Source organism: Leuciscus leuciscus (assembly GCF_965113295.1).
Source record: "Leuciscus leuciscus genome assembly, chromosome: 4".
NCBI classification, from domain to species: domain Eukaryota; kingdom Metazoa; phylum Chordata; class Actinopteri; order Cypriniformes; family Leuciscidae; genus Leuciscus; species Leuciscus leuciscus.
In genome coordinates this window covers 54,808,953-54,821,806 of record NC_138728.1, presented here as the reverse complement: position 1 = coordinate 54,821,806, position 12,854 = coordinate 54,808,953, and the positions used below count along the sequence as shown (strand labels likewise).

The 12,854-nt window shown below is 40.1% G+C and overlaps 1 protein-coding gene and 1 long non-coding RNA gene across 3 annotated transcripts in view; one reads left to right on the top strand and one right to left on the bottom strand.

Moving 5' to 3' along the window:
* The window catches only part of LOC309497115 (NACHT, LRR and PYD domains-containing protein 3-like), a 202,138-nt gene extending 200,736 nt beyond the window's left edge, over positions 1-1,402 (bottom strand). The window contains exon 1 of the mRNA XM_082167321.1: positions 601-1,402. The gene's annotated coding sequence lies outside the window, so the exon portion shown is untranslated. The remainder of the gene's footprint in view (positions 1-600) is intronic.
* LOC309497139 overlaps positions 1-12,854 on the top strand; it is a 549,185-nt gene that overhangs the window by 424,628 nt on the left and 111,703 nt on the right. The window lies entirely within an intron of this gene.

Sequence of the window (12,854 nt, the reverse complement as noted above, 5' to 3'; positions counted from 1 at the left end):
GTTAGGAGACAGACAGACAGACAGCACTGATATATATAGTTAGGAGACAGACAGACAGACAGACAGACAGGTAAATAGACAGACAGCACTGATAGTTAGGAGACAGACAGACAGACAGACAGACAGACAGGTAAATAGACAGACAGCACTGATATATATAGTTAGGAGACAGACAGACAGACAGACAGGTAAATAGACAGACAGCACTGATATATATAGTTAGGAGACAGACAGACAGGTAAATAGACAGACAGCACTTATATATATAGTTAGGAGACAGACAGACAGACAGCACTGATATATATAGTTAGGAGACAGACAGACAGACAGACAGCCCTGATATATATAGTTAGGAGACAGACAGACGGGTAAATAGGTGTGTTGGACATCGGCTGCTGCTCGATGAATCATGAAGTCGCACACTTTCTGCTTCCCAAATGAATTACTTCCTTCCCATATGAAGTCGCATATTCTTTCTGCTATATATATATACACATACACATATTACGGTTAAGACAACCTGAACCGCTACAATGACTAAATAAAACTGACAACGGCGACTAATTATCAAACCTTTTAAATCAAAATATTTAATTGTACCTTTAGCCTCAGTAGAGCTGCAGTCTTCTCTTCGATGAGTGAACCCTCCTCAGCAGTAACTCTTCGAATGCCAGCTGAAAATACACTCTTCAGCGATGAGAAAGTTTGCGGCCCCAAATGTAAGTGCGTGTTTTAAGGCAGTCAGAACCACTGGCATGGCTTGGAAAACACTGGAGTAATTTGAAAGAAGTTTGACCAACATCACTTTCTCGTCCTGTCCTTTGCACAGTGTTTGCCAAAACTGACGTGCAACGGTGAACACATTCCAGTAGTAGTTGCATTTTCCCCACATTAAAAAAGTTCCTACTACCAGGGTCCAGTGCATCCAAAGCTGCCATGTAGTTGATATTACATTCGCTGACACATTTCTTGCTGGCCTGTCGCTGCCATTTCGGAGGGGCAGGAACCGCATCATCTGCATCTTGCATCGTAGACTTTCAATGCAAGAAGAAGCTCGGCCAATGAGCCGAATTGCTATCATTAGATCTGTTTGTTCAGTGGATCCATCAGGCACAAAACTTTGTACATCACACAGGCAAGAAATTGGATAGCGGGTTCTGTGACGGCCTTGTGAAGTCCACCAGCTTCAATTTTTACGTCAGCTCCTTTTCTTGTGGCTGCGATTTCATTCAGAAAACCCACAAGCGTGTTGTGTGATTTCACAATGTCCAGTCCATCGTTGATCCAGAAGCCTTTTAAGCTTCTCTCCCTTATACTGTGCAGCTACAGTGGGCTCTCTCTGAGATTTGTAAAGTGCATTGCAATTGGCAGAAAAACCTCCAACAGCGCTCTCGGATGAAACTGCATGCACTATAACCAGATGTAATTGATGATTAAACAGTGAATGTAGGGCACTTCTCTGTTTAATTTGTTCTGAACATGTTTCTGCAAGCCTCCTTCCAGTGGCGTGCACAGACCTCCTCCGAGGCAGGGGCGGAAGGACCAAAAAGGGCACTTTAAAAAAAAAACATTTATTTATTAAATAAATCGCCTGTATTTAAAGCAGTACCCGTCTGTCTGTTGTGTTTTTATATATTTTAATGACTTCCTCATAATTATGTGTAATATCTCGCTCGATGGAGAGCAGTCGGTCAGAGAGCCTCTCTTCATTACCAATGAAAAGATGTTGATACAATTAGAATAACACATCAAACAAAAATAGGGAAATGATGATAATATTACTAAATATTACTTAATTTACCAAACAAAACAGAGAATGACATTGTCTGACTCAGAATGAGGCTGAAATTGAGTTATAATTTTATGATTGTTAAGCATAACTCACATGCTGCCGCAACTTTTACAGTAGCATGGCAGGATAAATGTAACTTTTCCGTATTAGTTTAATGTTACCTGCTGCCCGTGCAGTTGAAGACTCGCGGCGAACTGCAAAGGAAACTCCGCCCACTACCACTTCACCTCCGCCAAATGCTTCCGCCAAAAAATATTAAAATTATTTAAAAAATGTTGTATTATTATTGTTAGTGGCAATGGTGTATAAGTGTATTGTTATTTACTATAATAATTATTATTATTTACATTTATCAGAGAGGGGCACAATACATTTTGAGACAAAGGGGGCAGGGGCTTGAGCCCCCCCTTTTGATTCTGAATATTGCAGCCATTCCCTATTATTGTACCAATTTAGTGAAAATGACCGCTTACAGTCATATTTATGTTGTTGTTTCTTTGGAGACGAACCTGGACCGGCTTGTCTTTACCGAGGTCCTCTGGCACACTGGACAGTGGCGACGAGTCCTTGCTTTTGGCGGGCCGTGGCGTAAGTGTTCCTGCATTGTCAGTGTCCACACTGCTTATTTGGATCCAGATGTTAGTAGAAGCAGGTGTTGTGGGTCCGCTCTGTCCATGGTGAAACGAGATGGAAAATCCGTACTACAGTCCATAGCCTTTGTGTGTACTTTCAGTAGTGCAAGAAATGTAACGTAGGTAATGTTAGGGTGGGGGAGCACGCTGAATCAAATGACCAATCAAAATTCCACTTTGTTTAACAGACTGTCCTTAACTAAAATATTGCTATTTTAGCTTAATATTCACTCTAGGAAGAAAATGCAATTGGCAAATGTGAATTTTAAATAGCATATTTTATCATTAAAATCCCTTTAACATTCATGGTGATCTGAGGGGGGCGTCGTAGTAAAATCTCTAGGTGTGAATCACAGCATTATTCATAATGTTTCACGCCCCCACGCATATCAGCCATTCTGACAATACGTGTCTTACAAAAGTTAAATGGCTATATTATTTTGTATGAAGGAGTGATCAGGATGTTTTTCACATTGTTTAGAAGAAAAAACTCTAGGTAACAAGATGCAGTTTTGAAAATCCTTGTGAACAAATGTTTACTACGTGTTAAATGGCCTTATTTCAGTGACTTAAAATATTTTAGTTTTTTTTTTTAAAACACAGATAAACGTTATTTTCTCAAAACTACAAACTTTTATGTACATGTTGCTCATGTATTACTGTAGCCCTGTTTGTGCTGAACACAGTGTAATCAGACTTTAGCCATTAATATGTTTTTAAGCAACTGAAAAAAGCAGAAATGTCAGGGCATGTCAAACCTTCTTCAGGGCCCCAAAATGTCCTTAGGGCACAGAGGGTTAACAGTGTTTCCCACACATAGACTAATTTGTGGCGGTGCACCACAGAATCAACATAGGCCGCCACATATTGCGTCTCGTTATTTTTTATGCTAGCTATTTAAAACACGCAGCATATTCATTCAGCTGCATTTCCTTTCCTTGCTCTCCCTCCGCCTCTCTGTCACTCACGCGTCTCTCTCTCACGCACAGCCCCTGCCACAGATGTTTCACGTGGAGCATTCGGATATTTTTTTCCTGAATTACCGGGTGTGAAGTGTGCTAAAAAAATAATGATAATTAATTTTTTACGTTGCCTTATCTTCTCTGAAAAGCGTTCTGCCCATTCAGCTGACATAAAAGACACTTTCAATAAACAAAACAAAACCTATCCGTTGATGAAATGTTTTCTGTGTTGACAAATCTTGTGCGATGTCCTAAACTGCCGGGATAATCACACAACGCGTACAAGTCCACTAATAACACGTCCGGTTCGCGAACTAATGACTCCTTTGAACCGATTCACTTTAAAGGTGAACTAAGTAACTTTTTTACCTTAACTGAACAGCTTCGGAGTCATTGGAATGGTTATATTACTTATTTCGGGTTGAATGGTGGTCGTTTCGCACCCCCCTGGTGCCCGTGAGCGGAAAATTCGCACTTGCAACTTTGAGACGGCGGACCGCCGGCCGCCGCGGCAGGAAGTCTCGCGTGATATCAGGTCTCGCGATGTAAACAATTGCTTTACGGCCAAAAGAAATCTGCTCAAATACTGTCATTATTGCGCTCCCTCACGCTGTCCGAACCCGAATGAAGAAGACGTTTTAAAGAATGTCCCATCTGCTCTGATGTCGTTGATCTACTAGCCTCTGGTGTCTGAGAATCGCCAACGAGTTTTTACAACAGTGTTGTCAAATATCTATTCCGAAGCTGTGGGGGGAGCTCTAGAGAGAAACCTGCGAGCAAAAAGCGAGAATACAGCGAAGAAATCCCGAAGCTACTGAGTGCTGCTTTAATGAAGGGTTAAAACAACTGATCTGTCCAACACTGAATCGGTGTATAACAAATCGGTAACACTTTACAATAAGGTTCTACTCTAGTTAACTCTAGTTAACTACATTAGTTAACATTAACTATTAATAAACTGCACGACTTTAATAAACTACTGTATTTTCAGGTTATCTATATGACAATGTGTAGAACAATTACCAAAACAATCTTTTAGTTTGGACTGTTTGCGGTAAATGCAGTTGGGTTGTCGAGGTCAAAACTCTAAATAAGCTGTGAATCAAATAAACTTATTATAAATAATGCTATGTAATGTTTTTTACTCTTACACTGAATGTTTGGATTTTGTGAAGGTGTGAATAATTTTTGATTACTATTTAATATAATAAAGTTCTGTGTAATGAATTATTAATGAAGGATCCCTTCCCCCATCCCTTTTATTCTCAAATAATGCCAGATAAATAGAAAATAATTTTATTAACCATGGACTTTACCCATTTTGAGATCTCTATTTCACCTTAATTGAGTAATTTCTTGCTTTTTGGTAGAACCATAAGGGAAGAGACGATTTGCCTATTATCATTTCCAAATTATTTATCATTATTATTTCCAAAGCTGTGTGATTATCTTCAGTTGATGCTGTTGGTTAATGTCTAACTGCAGTTTTGACTTTTCCTTATCTGTCATTCTACATGATGCACTCAGACTAGCGGTTCTGAAGCGGTTCTGTTTTTGAGTCTGGATGTTCTGGCCTGGATTTTCCCAGATGAGAGGGGCTTAAGCCAGATGTGGGAAGGGTGAGAGGAATCCTTCATGATGGTGGTTGCCTTTTTCACACACCTCCCCTGCGTCTCAATGTCCATATCCATCCTAAACAGTGTGTGAGATTAAAATAAGTGTGTCCCAAAGCATAGTGTGTTGAAAAGAGTATTTCAGAAGTCCCCGGATGGTCTACTATTCCCGGTGGATTCGGGCAGTGGTGGAAAGAGTACTGAAAAAACATACTCAAGTAAAAGTACCATACTAATGCACTGAAAAAGCTAAGATAGTGAGCTAACACTAAATACACTGTAATTCCATGCCATTAAATATGTTACAATCTAAACGTAAATGCACATTGATCTAGATGGGTGGCATCATCCTTACATTTTACATATTTATTTATATATATTATATTTATTTACTTTCACACAGCGCGATGATCCTGGCACATTGCCAAAACGCCTTCTGTGTGAACGCAAACACGACCCAGGATTGATGCCGGCATCAATGCCGGGTTGGGGACCTAGTAACATTGCAGTGTTCAGTCCCGGAACGCGTGCTGTGTGAACAAAAACTGTAATAATGCCATGTCGTACAGTCGTAGCGATGATGCTGAAGCCGGGATCATTTGCCAGCTGTGAAACGGTACGTAATAGTTCATTCTACGTAACATTCTAGCGCACGCACTCACACACATCCACATGCACACTTGCACACACACACACACACACACACACACACACACACACACACACACACACACACACACACACACACACACACACACACACACACACACACACACACACACACACACACACAAGCTCTCACTAACCCCACCCATCACAGATTGACTTTCATATATATACTGTATAAAAACATACATGACACATATCGATGCCAAATCCGAGATGCTAGAAACACAGACAAGTATTCTGAAGATATGTCAACAAAGCAGTTCGGAACAGAGGAAAAGACGTAAGCGAGCGAATGGATGCTGGAATGCTGTTGCAGTCACGAGGGGCTCTAACACAGAAAGCATATTTCCCAATTTCTCTCTTAACTCTAGGGACAGTAAAGAAGACCTGTTCATTGTGACGAAGGCTATATTGTGACCTGTAAGGCACTAAATATTGCGATAAATAATATGGATATTGAAAGTAAATACATTTAAAAATGAGCAGAAGCCAATCATATTGTCTTCTGTCTGAGGGTGCAAGCCAGGACAACTGTTCATACATCACACAATGATGTGTCCTATAAGGGCAGCGAAGGACGAATCGGCACAGGCTGTTGTATACCACATCGAGAGAATGTAGACAAGTGGCAGTGGTGTTAGCATATATAATATCTGCATAGTCCAGAATAGGCAGCAACAACTGAGAGTATATCCTTTTTCTAACCTGAAAGGTAAAGCAGTCTATTGATTGATATAATGTTTTAAGACGAAAGCTAAGTTTGTTGTTAACTGCGTGTACATGAGCTTTGAATGAAAGATCAGTTTCTAGCCAAACACCGAGATATTTAAATTTTTCTGTTGGCTCTAAACGAGAAAAATCAAGAAAATGCAGATTAAGATTATTTCTATCTTTCTTCTTCTGGAAAAGCATACAATATGATTTTGATTTATTCAGCAGGAGTTTATTAAATGACAGCCACTGCTGTACAGAATCAAAGTCATGTTGTAAAGAATAATTTATTTCGGGAATATTTGGTTTGGAGCAATAAATAATTGTATCATCTGCATTAAGATGAATGTCACATTCTGAACAGCATAGTGGTAAGTCATTAATAAAAATGGAAAATAACAAAGGCCCAAGCGTAGAACCCTGAGGTATGCCTTTATCTACACCTGTAAAATTCGACTGACTGCCCCTGAAGGACACACACTGGCGGCGATGATGGAAATATGAGTTAAACCACAGTAGAGATGAACGGGAAAGGCCAATTGAATATAATTTATCCAGGAGCAGATAGTGATTAACTAAATCAAATGCTTTTGTAAGATCTAAGAAGATGGCACCAGTACACATATTGTTATTAAAACTAGAAAAAATATCATTTGTAAATTTCAAAAGAGCAGTGGTAGTAGAGAAGTGTTTCCTGAAACCTGACTGGCATTGAGATAGTAAATTGTTATGAGAGAGATAGCTAGATAATTGATTAAAGATTATTTTCTCAAAAATTTTCACAATACTATTAATTATTGAGATAGGTCTATAATTGTTCATATTTTGGGTGTCCCCTCCTTTATGCAATGGAATGACTTTGGTACACTTCCATGCCAAAGGCACTACATGGGTTAGAAATGACAGATTGAAAAGCTCAGCCAATGGAGAGGATAGGACATGTGAAGAAAGTTTGATAAACTTACCCTCAATGCCGTCAGGGCCAGGTCCACTGCTAGAGAATAGCTTGCTAATGGCCAGCTGGACATCAGCTGAGCTAACCTGTCGGAATGTGAAAGAACTATCGTAGGGCTGAGAATTAACAGTCGGCTCTGGGTGAAAGAGCGATGACTGTACCTGCGGTGTTTGGGAGAAATGTGAACTAAATGCATTGGAGATCACTGCTGGATCATTAACAATTTCATTATTGATTGTCATATTACTCGTGGTACTGTTAGACTTACCAAGTAAGGTATTCATTTTTTTCCAAAAATGTTTAGGATTACTGAAGTCATTTGACAAACTATTTCTATAGTAATTGGCTTTGGCATTTCTTGTTTGGGTGGTGCACGTGTTTCGTATCCGTTTGTATTCCTCCCAATCCCTAGGAAATTTTGAATTTTTGTGTTTATTCCATGCCCTATCCCTCTGCTTAAACAGACTGATAAGATCCCCATTTACCCAAGGTAAATGATGACCTTTGACCTTCATAGTTGTCCATGGGGCATGCTTATCAATAATTTGCACAAATTCTGTATAAAAGAAATTCCAAGCAGCTTCCGCATCAGGAATTAGGCTAAGTCTATTCCAATTTATCCATCCATCCATCCATCTTCTACCGCTTATCCGGGGCCGGGTCGCGGGGGCAGCAGTCTAAGCAGGGATGCCCAGACTTCCCTCTCCCTAGACACTTCCTCCAGCTCTTCCGGGGGGACACTCCTTCTTCACCACGACAGACCGGTACAGGGACCGCATTACTGCAGAAGCTGCACCGATCCGCCTGTCAATCTCCCGTTCCATCCTTCCCTCACTCGTGAACAAGACCCCAAGACACTTGAACTCCTCCACTTGAGGCAGGAGCTCTCCACCAACCTGAAGCGGGCAAACCACCCTTTTCCGACTGAAATCCAATTTATCCCTCTCACATCATTTATAAATAAATCACTGTTAAATAATTTCATGTCACGGATCCTAATATATTTCGGAGAAAGATGGGGAGATGAAATTTTCCAAATGCAATATATGATAGAGTGGTCGCTGAAACAATCCGAGAGAACACCAGATTTTATTATTCAGTGACTTGAAATCGATTCAGTGACTTTTTAGCCAAAAATTCTTGTAAGGGAATCAGGTATCAATTAATTATGGATATAAACGAACAATTAAACAACAATTAATGTCAAATGCATTCACATTTTATTTGAATATAGGGCTGCACGATTATGACAAAAATCATAATTGTCGATTATTCCCTTGAAATTGTAATTGTGATTATTAATTATGATTATCACAACACTGAATAATGTTTTGAATAGTTTGGCCATGGGACCCACATTTCCCCCATGGTCATCAAGCCACGACCCACCTTTTTAGGAATTATATAGGCCTATTATAATACATTTGTTTACACAAAAATTGTTGACACACAAGAACTGTCTCCCTTTACTTAAAATACATTTTTTTTTTAAGAATATGACTAATACTGATAAATAAACAGTAGGCACTGCGAGGTTAAACTAATAAACTATTACCGTCCTTCGGATGAGACGTTAAACCGAGGTCCTGACTCTCTGTGGTCATTAAAAATCCCAGGATGTCCTTCGAAAAAGAGTAGGGGTGTAACCCCGGCATCCTGGCCAAATTTGCCCCTTGGCCTCTGTCCATCATGGCCTCCTAATCATCCTCATACACTGATTGGCTTCATCACTGTCTCCTCTCCACCAGTAAGCTGGTGTGTGGTGGGCGTTCTGGCGCAATATGGCTGCCGTCGCATCATCCAAGTGGATGCTGCACATTGGTGGTGGTTGAGGAGATTCCCCCATCTATGTAAAGCGCTTTGAGGTCTCAGAAAAAGCGCTATATAAATGTAACGAATTATTATTATTAAATAGCAGCCCCAAACTAGTTTTTGTTAATACAATCTTGGTATGAGCCACCACAGTCATATACAAATATACAAAATAACCAGTAAGTGGCATTTTGTTATGGAAACAAACAACAATTAGGCTACCATGGTGATACACAATACTTAGATGAACTGGTAAAGAAACATGGAAACTGCTCCTGATAAATAGCAACACACATGACGTACCAATAACATAATTTATTAGTATTTTACTTTTATTTCGTAACTTACTAATTTACGACATTGCATGCTCGTATTTCTTTTGCGCTTTTTAGTGAAGTGACACAGCGCGCGCCGGCGCATTTGCGCGTGCAATTGAAGAGTGTGCGCTACTGCAGTATAGCGGCTGAGAGGACAGGAAAGTCGAATTTGTTGTAACATTAAAACAGGAGATCATGACTTGCTCTGTTCTCAAAGTGATGCTCGGAGTGGTTTCCACTGTGAACGAAACTTTCGGGCAGAATCATGTGAACAATTCTAGGATATGCTTTTTTTTTTCATTGGTTGTTGCGTTAAATCTTACCCAGATACACTAGTGCTATTTTCTGATTGGCTATTGTGTAACCCCCTCTTTTTTTTTGATTGGCTGATAAGTGGCAGGGTCGACTGAGGCCCTGTCCCAAATGGAACCCTAAGCAATCACGGTCTTCCTCTGAGTCCGCACTTTCGCACTTTCGTGACGTAATGCCTCTTTGACTGTCGGGAAGAAGTCTGCGGAGTTCGCATCTGCGCGGGCTCGGCAAAAGTGAGCATCAAGGGTGCAAATCAAACACTTGGGGGCGCTCGCGAGCACCCTTCTGAGATCTAAAAATGACAAATGGGACACACTGCGGTCTCACGGACTTAATGGACACGCATACGCGGCAGCCATTGTAAGTCCACAAGACCGAAAGTGCACATGAAGTGTGCCATTTGGGACAGGGCCTAAGAACTCCAGGGGAGACAAGCTTGACTCCTGCCGAACCGTGAGAGAAGTGTTGGGCGCTGCGGCACATTAAATATATTAGAAATAGTTTTTCTGCGTGAGAAATACAATGTGTGGCGGGAGTGCGTGACAAAATACCAAAATGAGTGACTGTCACGCTCAATGCGTGACACTTGAGAGCCCTGTGTTATGGACTTGGGGATTTATTATTGTTATTGTTATTTTGGTATCTGTGATTAGGTTAGTGTATAAATTGATGAGCCTAACCCCCAATTTCCACCGGCTGCGTTACGGCTCCGTCACGGCGGCGGAGTCAATAGGTTTCCATTAAAGTCAATGAGTGTATTTCCACTGAATGCGGGACAGCTGCGTTCCGACTCCGGCGATCCGCAGCCCTCCGGAGCAGATACGCAGAGCTTCTATTTTTGCCGGATGCCGGAGAGCTCCGCAGCAATTCAGCACTTATATCGCGCGATCATACGTGAATTTGCGAGATCTCGTGGGTCCTTGTGACTTCAGCTGTCAGTCATGACCGCAGCCAAATCCGGACCTGGTGGGTATTGACAGACGACGGAACACGGAGCTGTCACGCAGCGGAGCCGTTCCGCAGCCGTTACGCATCTGGTGGAAATTGGGGGTAAACATAAAGTAGTGTTAACAGTCAAAATTAATGTTCTGTCTAAAATTCACTTTGTTAAAATTGTGTAATTGATTACACAATTTTAACATATTTATTATGGTAAACAGTTAAAATCCCTTCTAATGAAAATACAAATCTGGTGATAAAAGCTAATTGTACTGTGCTAATGTTTACCAAATTAAACCTGTATAAATTATGTAAAGTGTGAGATTGTGGTGGTTTAATTCATGTGCATTGCTGTAAATATTTACACTGTTTTGTTGTGTGTGGTTTTAAAGGTTTTTCACCTACTGAAATTCTACAATAAATTGAGAAAAGGCAACTTAAGTCTCATTCTTGTGAGTGGAACCCAGTGTTCAGTTCAGAAGTAAGGAACCCCTTTCAAGTGTGGGACCCGTGCAGCTTAAAACACTTGACAGCTGCTGTAATAAATGATTGACCACGACTTCAGTGCTTCGGCCACAGACTACACCTTGCTATTGGTAAGTTTTAAGTTATTTCAGGAGTTTTAATTAGTTATTTTAACATAATTTTACATTAAACATGTTTTATTGTATATTCTGTCACAACTTTTCTAGTGTTGACACTATTTTAATTAATAAAGCATTATAAATTAGTTAAATTATAGATGTAACAGTTTTATTAAAATTAATTTTTATTTATAGTACAATTTTTATTTTATGAAACTAACGGGTTCCAGATGATGTTAATCAACTGTATTGTTTTGTTGGACTGAATAAAGACACTTCAACCCTCTTGCTGTTCAGTACTGTATTTATTTTGTTGATTTATTAAAGTTGTAAATGTGTATTTTGTGTCTTTCTCTGCATTTAATAGCACCTGTTGGCAAATGGAGAGTGAATAAGCCACACTAATACAATCTCCAACACAGTTACAATCATTTACAAATACATTTTTATAATCCCACATCACAAAGTATGTTTTACAAACTAAGAAACAGCTTAAGTTCAAAACATATCAACAAATATAAATATAAGCAATATTATCGTTCGATGGCTCATTGAGCCGCGAGACAACCTCCTCTCTATCCAGAAGATGCTGTTAAAGGGGACACACACATCAGTCATGCTGTAGGAATGTGCAAACGGCTGGAGGGACGTTTCTCTTATAGTTGGAGAAAACAACAGAGAGAACTTAACCTGCCAGAACATGATCTGATCACAGAGTGTTCAACACGATGAGGCACTAAACAGCAAATGATGGGAAGGATACTTCTACGTAACTGGGTTATGTAGCATTTAATTAACATTGTTTATTTCTGTAGACTTAAGCTTATTACATAATTATCATTGAAGCAGAATTTAACAGCTACATTCTGATCCCCAAACTCCATAGTGAGGAGGTTATGCTGAGGTTGAATGCTGTTAAAGGGGACACACGCATCAGTCATGCGGTAGGAATGTGCAAACGGCTGGAGGTTCTTAACCTGCCAGAACATGATCTGATCACAGAGTGTTCAACACGATGAGGCACTAAACAGCAAATGATGGGAAGGATACTGGAACAGCAGAGGGATCTGTCACCAGTTCTCTCAGAGAACACGACATCTGCGGGACACTGAGGTCCTCGAGTCAGTGAACAAGGCATTGAAGCCTCTTCAGGAGATTACAGATGAGCCTCTGAATCCTCTGACCAAGCAATCGTTGAAGCAGAATCTAACAGACACTGTTCTTGTGGGGAATTCATAAGGCCAATGCTCCCCACTTTAGTAAAAGTATCTGTGTGTGTCTGGCACTAGCACTCCCTCTGAAAGACTTCACAACACCTCAGGCAATGCAGTTACATGTCCACACACATCTCTGAGACCAAGTGTAATTTTATTTTATTTTTTAATGCAACAAAAAATATACAAAGATTTGTACATGCATATACACCTCACAACAAGTAGAAAATAACATACATAAGAATATGTAAAATAAAGTAGGTCATGCCAGGGGTAAAATTACAATAATTTAAAGTAACAAAAAGCTTCATAGGTCTTTCTTGCTTTTTTGCTCTTAATTTG